We start from the raw sequence: 8,342 nt of genomic DNA, 5'->3' as shown, positions 1-8,342 counted from the left end.
CACTGGGCGTGTGTGCATACATGCCCAAAATCCCAGGAGGAGAATGAAGAAGAAGGAATTGTGGTGTAGCCATACCCCCTTGGGGCATGATTTCTCACTTTCCACTCCTATCTGTCTGTCTCTGTCTCTCTCTGGCTAGCACATTCACCACATAACAAAAAAAAAAAAAAAAAAAAAAACGAAAAAAAATTTCACGTTGTTTAGTCATTTGTAAGAACATATTGTGAACAGTTCCTATTTTTTTTCTTCAGTCAGCTCTCCTTTGATGGGCAGCTGAATAGAAAACCCCTACAATCTGACATCAGAAATTGCATGACCCATCAGTCTCCCTGGAGTTTTAAAACTTTAGTACAGAAACAGACACAGAGGGACAGGAGGTTGGAGCAAAGCTTCTGTGGGCCATGCTCTAAGCAAGTCCCTGTAGAAAATATGAATCCCAAAAGCATATCTCAGATCCACTGATTCAGAATCTCCAGGGGAGGTTCTTAGGAAATATTGCAAGATAGTTTATGAATTCCTGTTACAGATATCCCCAGAGTTGTTCTAGATTTATTTTTTCCTGAGGCTTATTTTTTTTACTCTTCTTCCAAGTATTTGAGCTACTCTTGATTCCCAATAAATGCCCTTTATTCTTTTTGAATTAGTCAGAATTAATATTTATACCTTAGTATCATACCTCTGGGGAAGAGAGCCTCAAGAAAATATTTCTGAAATAGCTTATTGCAGTGAGTTAAGATGAAAGTCAGGAAGATGTGTGTTTGAATGCCACAATGATAAACTGGCAAAATGTCATGGAGTATCGAAGAACCTATTGAGATATGCTTGAGGTCTCCTGGGGCAATGAGCCCATTGAAGGTGAAGCTCTGGAGGCCAGGTAACTGCTCCTAGAAACTAATTTAAATGGGATGGCCAAAGATGATATTTTTTCTGACAGAATCAGATAAAACTCAAATCTCCAATTCTTCCCTCAAGGCAAGTAATAAGACTGAAGTCCATTATCTGACCCCTTTCTTTTCTTTCTTTCTTTTTCTTTAGTATTAGAGCTAAAATTGCTAAAAATCAGACTCAAAAACTGAAGGACAGTTTGGATTATAACTATCGCTAGGGCACTTTAATGATAATGTTATCACAGTGATTTGGAAAGAGTAAGTTAGAAATAATTAAAATGGTGAGATTTTGTTGGTTCCAGTGGAGTGGGAATTACACAAAATGGCTCAGAAATATAATTATATCTTATTTGCTAATGAAGTTGTTTATGCCTTTGTAAGAGAAATGTAACTTCCCTAAATGTCTTATACCTCAGTATTGTAGGACAAGCATTGCAGACTGGGTTCTCTAGGAAGCTAACTTTCAGATGGAACTTAGCATGCAGGATGTTTGTTAAAGAATGACTTTTGGATCAACACTCATGGAAAAGAGAGAAAGGAAACAGAAATGGACAGAAGGAAAGTTAAGCTGTGATGCAGGTCCTACCTCTGCCAACACACTTGAGTGGTTCTGGAGCTAGAATAGTCATTCAAATTGTTTCAAATTGTGTCAAGATGGCCATAACATTATACTTCTGCATGAACCAGTCATTGCATATGGGCTACCCTGGGAAGGAGAATAGTGATAGGTAATGTAGGTTTCTGCAGCTAAGTAAACCTTAAAGTTGTTGAGAGCTGAAGGGCATTTACTGATATTTGCAGTGGCTGGTTCAACAACTCCTTTCTCAAAAGGGAATCTAAGACCTGTATATGCATGTATGTCCATCATAGTCCATCCCTTGTGCTATTTAGATTCACTCCACATACTCTCCAGAAACTGTGCCACCAGGATTTAGTGGGTCTCTTCCTGAAGGAAGCTTAGAAGAGTAGGATTGAACTACAACTTCCCCTTCTCTAGCTTGTCTCAAGGTCACAGCTGATACTTGGTTTTCTCCCTCCACTGTCCATTCTAGATCCCTCTCAGACTGAAATAGAAACTACTACTATTGATGACTTGCCTGGTGGTATGATGCAGATCATGATTCATAAAAGGTCAGAGTTCCTGGTCATCGTGTCCTTCTCACAGGTCTGTGCTTATTATCACCATGGGGAAAGTGAGTACCAAGAAGCACCCTAGAGGATCACCTGGAGACCACACATATCTGTCATTATCCCCATGATGTATCAGTAGCTGTATGTTCTGATGATTAGGGTCAATTGTCCTTGGCAGAGTGGTGACTTCTTTTATTGCCTATTGGTTCTTTCACACAAGGATCCTAGTATGCCAAGGCAGCAGTCACAGTTTATAATTCAATGTAGCATTTTTTTTTTGTTGTTGTTGTTTATAAATGGTTGTTGTTGGTTTAGGTTGGTCTGGAAATTGAATCCAGGCCTCCCATGTGGCCTCAACCTCTGGATTAAGAAGGCTCACACCAGTGAACAAATAATTCAATGTTAATCTTTCTTCTCTTTTCTTTTCTTTTCTGTTTGTTAACTTTTTTCATTTTTGCTGTAGGGTGTGTGCACTCACCAGAGAGAGACCAGGGGTGGTGATTGTCACCTGTGGGGATAGTAATACCATAATCCCTTCTCTTCCATTCTTCTCTTGGGACTTTGGGCACATATGTACATGTGCCTTGTGTGTCTTTCAAGCTGCCAGGTTCTGGGCTTGAATTGTGCAGTTGGCCTTGTGATATCTAGTTGCCTTAAACTCCATGCCATCCACTGGCCCTCAATGTTAACTTTGCTATGTCCCCTTGCAGGAATGTCTCACATTTGGAACTGAGAACCACTAAACCTGCAAATCAACAGAGAATATTTTGCAAGTGAGTAACTGGGATTGATGATAAGGACTCCTTGGTTTTCAAACTCATGCATTCTTATAGAGAATAAATATCATATAAACGTCTTTTCATTCAAGTTATAAACCATCTCTTGGGGGATGACACTCTATTCATGTAGCATATCACAAATTAATTGGTATTTAAGTTGTGTCTTTAAAAGTTGTTTTGGGGGGCCAACAGGTGATGTGGTGGTTAAGGTGCTGCGCTCCCACATGGTCAACTGCAGTTTGAGTCCTAGACTCAGAAGCTTGAAAGTCATGCCTGGTGCATGTGGGTGTGTGCCCAGAATTGCAGTAGGATAATGGAGGAAAAGGGATTGTGGTGTGGTTATCTTCCCGGGGACTGATTTCTCACTTTACCTCTCACTGTCTTCTCTACGAGGAGCACATGCACCCTATGGAAGGGAAAAAAGAAGTTGCTCCAGTGTTTTAGAAAGTTAGCAGTTTTTGAGGACTGACCAGTTCTTCTTTGTTATAATGTATGTATATCTTCTGACTTGCTATAACACTGTATGGAATCCGACGCAGCTGGCTCAGATACCTACAGTCCCTCAAATTGTGAGGGTTTATGGAATGACCTTACTCTAGAATCTCTGGTGTTTGAGTTACAATTCTCTGAGTTTTTCAACAAACTCAACATAGCATAACTTTGCTACTACTATTTCCAACACTATATGATCTGAAAAAATCAAATATCCTAATAATGCTTGCATAACTACCTGAACCTGATTTAGAGTCTTTTCTTGCTCTGGACCCAACTCAAAGATATCTGTATCTAAGGTCACCTGGCATACAGGATGAACAGTTTTCCCAGGTATAGACTATTCTGCTGAGAGACCCCAAGAGGCCTGTCAGGCACTATACATCCTTCTGAGTGAAAGGTACAAGTTTAAATAATCTGTCCTTTACTTTGAATATTCTATTAATTTTCTAAAACCACCATAACAAAATACTACCAGCTGGGTGACTTAAAATAACATAAAATTTATTTTTTTCAAATTTATAGAGGCTAAAAGTCCAAGATCAATGTCTCAACAGGTTTTTAAAAAAATTTTTTAAAGATATTTTTGCTACAGGGCACATGTGGTCTCCAGAGAGACAGAAAGAGGCAAAGAAACAGAAATCACCCCCTCTTCCAGGGGGAGGGATGACTATATCACAATCCCTTCTCCTCCATTCTCGTCTTGGTGTTTGAGCACATATGCACATGGACCTGACATGAGTTTCAAGTCTCTGGGCCTGGGACTTGAACCACAGTAAACTACGTGGGAGTTCAGCAATGTCGATGTAACCATTATGCCATCTGCTGGTCACTTAAATTTTAAATGTCTTTTCCTGAAGCTTCTGTCCTTGGCTTTCAGATGGCCACCTTCTCACTGTGTTCAGACATGGTCTTTCCTCTGTGTGAGTGTATCCTTGGTGTCCCTCTGTGTATCTAAATTTCATCTTTTATAAACACAAATCTCGGATTGGATTAGGACCCACCCAATATGCCTCATTTTAACTTTAACTATGTGCCAGTTTTAATTTCCAGAGAACGTGTGACAGAGTGAGAATGAGAGCAATGGGGCATAATAATACTACAATTCTTTTTTCTCCATTTCTTGTTTTGTTTTATTTTTTTCTTTTTTCTTTTTCTTTTTCTTTTTTTTTTTTTTGGAGAGGTTTTTGTACATGTGCTTGCCAGAAAGACAGAGAGAGACAGAGAGACAGAAAATGAGAAATCACCCCCCCCCCAGGGGAGATGGCCATGCCACAATGAATCCCTTCTCCATTCTCCTCTCAGGATCTTGGGCTTGTATGCACACACGCCCGGTGTGAGTTTAAGCCACTGGGTCCAGGATTCGAACCAGGGTCGACTACATGGGAGTCCAGCGACATAGCCATTATGCTAACTGCTGGTTCCTTTCTCCATTTTGTTATCCTATCAGAACTGGGAGTACACATGCACATGTACTGGTGTGTTTTTCCAGCTATCAACATTGCCATTTAAACCATGATCGACTATGTGAGTTTCTGGCTTTCCAAGTGTAATATTTAACTGCTGCATGATGGGGCCAACCAATAAAATTTCTATTTTTTCTTTTTTTCTGGAAAAGTGCCCACTGGATTAATTTGTCTTTTTAGGATATTTTGTTGTTTTCATCTTTGTTTTGCTAGAGGGCTTGTGTGCGCACACACACGTAAGAGAGAACTTTCCCATGAGGAATGGTCAAGCCACAATTCTTTTTCTTGTATTTCTCCTTCCCATCAAGATGTTGGTGATGTACACACACACATGTCCAATGTATTTTTCAGGCTTCCAGAACAAGAATTGAAATAAGGGAGAATCAGGTGGGATCCTCTACCCAATGCATAGAACTTAACAATTGCACTATGGGTGGCCTCTTAAATACCTCATTTGAACTTAATACCTTAAAGATCCTGTCCTGTCTTGGGGCACAAGAGGTTAGAAATTGATGGGATCAGAAGTTGGCATAATAGCTATGTCGTTGGACTCCCATGTAGTTGACTGCAGTTCAATTCCCAGATCCGGTGGCTTAAACTCATGCCGGGCGCATGTGCGTGCATGCCCAAGATCCCAAGAAAAGAATGGAGGAGAAGGGATTGTGGTGTGGCCATGCCCCTGAAGGGTGATTTCTCGCTTTCTGTCTCTCTGTCTCTCTCTGTCTTTCTGGCGAGTTCACGTGACCTATAGCAAAAAAAAAAAATAAATAAAATAAAAAAAAATAGAAAAAAAAGAAAAAGAAATTGGAAGGAGGGGAGCAAGTCATCCCAAAATAGATGGTTCCTAACCACTGAATGTCTACATTTTTACTGTGTGTCTAGTTACTGAAAGTTCATGAATATATCTCCTAACCTCTACAGAGTATTAGAAAATCAAGCTTTCCAATATGCTAGCCACTTTTTGTTCATTCAGTTTCATTAGCATGGTGTCATAAATATTCTGGATAAATATATTTGGAGTATTGTATTCGGACAATGTGCTAACACTACCCTCTGGGGGCATCCACACAACTTTAATATATTAATCAAATCTGATAATAGGTGTAATTCTCAATTGAATATGGTTATATTAAACCATATAACAACAAATTTAAAGTTTTTACTTCAGTTTCTAAGTTGTATTTGGTATGTATTCCCTTAACAAATTGTAGAATTCTGTTTTGGCTCCCTGGCTGTAGAAACAACTAAGGGTTCCCAGTATCTATCAAATAGTTCATTCTCCTCAGGGAATTGCAGAGTAATTCCCCTCCATGAATGACTTGGAGGACTTAAGCCTATCGATTCTTATAATAGACCTATTTAATTCTCTTATTTGGCCAAAAAATAGTCAAATTGGTCTTGGAGAATGTTATTGAATGTTGGTAAACTTAATCAAATAGAGATTCTGTAGCAGCATCTCAACGCGGAGTCTTTTTACTGGAGCAAATAAAAACTGCTATTGGTACTCTATGTGAATTTTTAAATCTGATGGAAGTACTTTTCTGCTCATTGATAAAAAGAGAACACCAAAAGCAGTTAGATTTTTCCTAGGTATATCAGTACATGTTTACCACGTGTATATTAACTTTCTTTATGCCTATTTCAAAGGAAACTTAACTGCCTTATCATACAACAGAATATCCATTTGGTATATTCATAGATAACATATTGCAGAGGGGCAAGGGAAACAGAAACTAGCAGTTGCCCTGGATACATCCAAATAGATGGCATTTTGCACCTGTGCCATTGTGCAATACCCTCCCAACAAAAAGAAACTATTGAGAAACAATTTCTGAAATCTTGTTGGCTACTTGGTAAGTATTGAATATTAGAAGATGAAACAAAAATATGAATATATATATATATATATATATATATTTATAATGGAATGAACTTATCTGTGAAAACTAAACATAAAGTAGGGCATACCAAGGATTATTTCGTCAAGCACAAATGCTAGAGCCTAAAGACACTAACAACTCTCATAATTGTATTTCTTATACCTGCAGTGATCTTATTCTGTATTTTGTCTCTCCCTCAAATGATACCCATGATTTATTGAGAATTTTATATGACCAATTCACTGCAAACAAACAAAAATAAGCATTTACACCTGGTTCATAGACTTTTATGGAAAGTTTTCAGTACTCAAATTTTAATTCCATGATATTATAAACAGTTGTACTATGAAATGGCCCTAAAGTAGAACAGAGAAGGAAAATCTCAGTGGGCAGAAATTAGAGCAAACTAATCAGCAGAACATTCATATTAGAAAAAAATAATCTCAGGATCTGGAATTATACATTGCTTGATATGTGTGTATACATACATTATATATATATGTATATATGTATGCATATATATATATACACACACACACACACACTGTATATGTATACACATATGTGTGTTTGTATATATTTATGTAAATAAAATTTACCCAGTCATCCTTGCCTTTAATCCACCTAGTTGGTTCCTTCCACATCTTTAATCACCCAAAAAGGCCAGGGTCTGCCTCTTTGTAGTCAATATGGAATCTTATCATAGGCCCTGTTTTCTTGCAGGAAAGATGAAAAACAAGAGCATATTCAAAATATCCCTTTGAGACATAACAGACAAATAGTACTTGTCAATATTTAATATGTCCTTTCCTCATTCAGTTCCCTGGTCAGTGATCTCACAGAAAAGGTAACAACACTGGTTATCTTAGAAATTAAGCATAATCTCAACAACGTGAAATTCCTCTCACCTACTGAGACATAGTAAATACCAACATTGATTAACCAATATTCCAACTGCAGCAACAAGTCCTGATCATATAATACAGTGATTAATGAACTACCTGCTCATAGGATTACAATGTATTGCTTCAATTTTGTAGAGGACAAACTTTGTCCAAATATACATATATATTTCAATTAGCATTTACTAACCCCACCTAGCATTCCATATCCAACATGTATTATTTCTCTAGGATTGTCATAGTAAGATACCACAGACGTGTTGTTCTTAAATAATATAAATATATTTTCTCAGGTTTCTGGAGTTTAGAAGTCTATGATCAATGTGTCAGCATATTTGGTTTCTTTGAAGCCTCTCTCCTTGGCTTATGGATGGCCATCCTCTTGCTACATCCTCACAGTCTTTCCTTTTGTATATGTACCTGATGTATCTTTGTCATAATCTCTTCTTATAAGGACATTAGCTGTATTAGATTAAGTTCCACACTAGCAACTTCTTTTTAACTTTATCATCTTTTAGAAGGCACTATGTTCAAATATAGTCACATTCTGAGACACTGGAGGTTACAGCTCCAACATGAATTTGGAGAGGACACAATTCACTTCATAATACTTATAAAATATCTGACACAGCTATTCTTGTGGAGTTTGCCTTGAAACAAGTATATTACTTTACAAAGAAATGAGATGTAGATTGATTACCCACATACCCACATGGTTACGTGGAAGCAAGCAAATCCTCAGTGACTGAGGGAAGACTTAACTCACTTTTATTATTTACCCATAATCAGGAAGATAAAAAAAAAA

This window comes from Tupaia chinensis, unplaced genomic scaffold, assembly GCF_000334495.1.
Source record: "Tupaia chinensis unplaced genomic scaffold, TupChi_1.0 Scaffold142219_1, whole genome shotgun sequence".
In the NCBI taxonomy this organism is placed as follows: domain Eukaryota; kingdom Metazoa; phylum Chordata; class Mammalia; order Scandentia; family Tupaiidae; genus Tupaia; species Tupaia belangeri.
Note: the sequence above shows the minus strand (reverse complement) of the source record.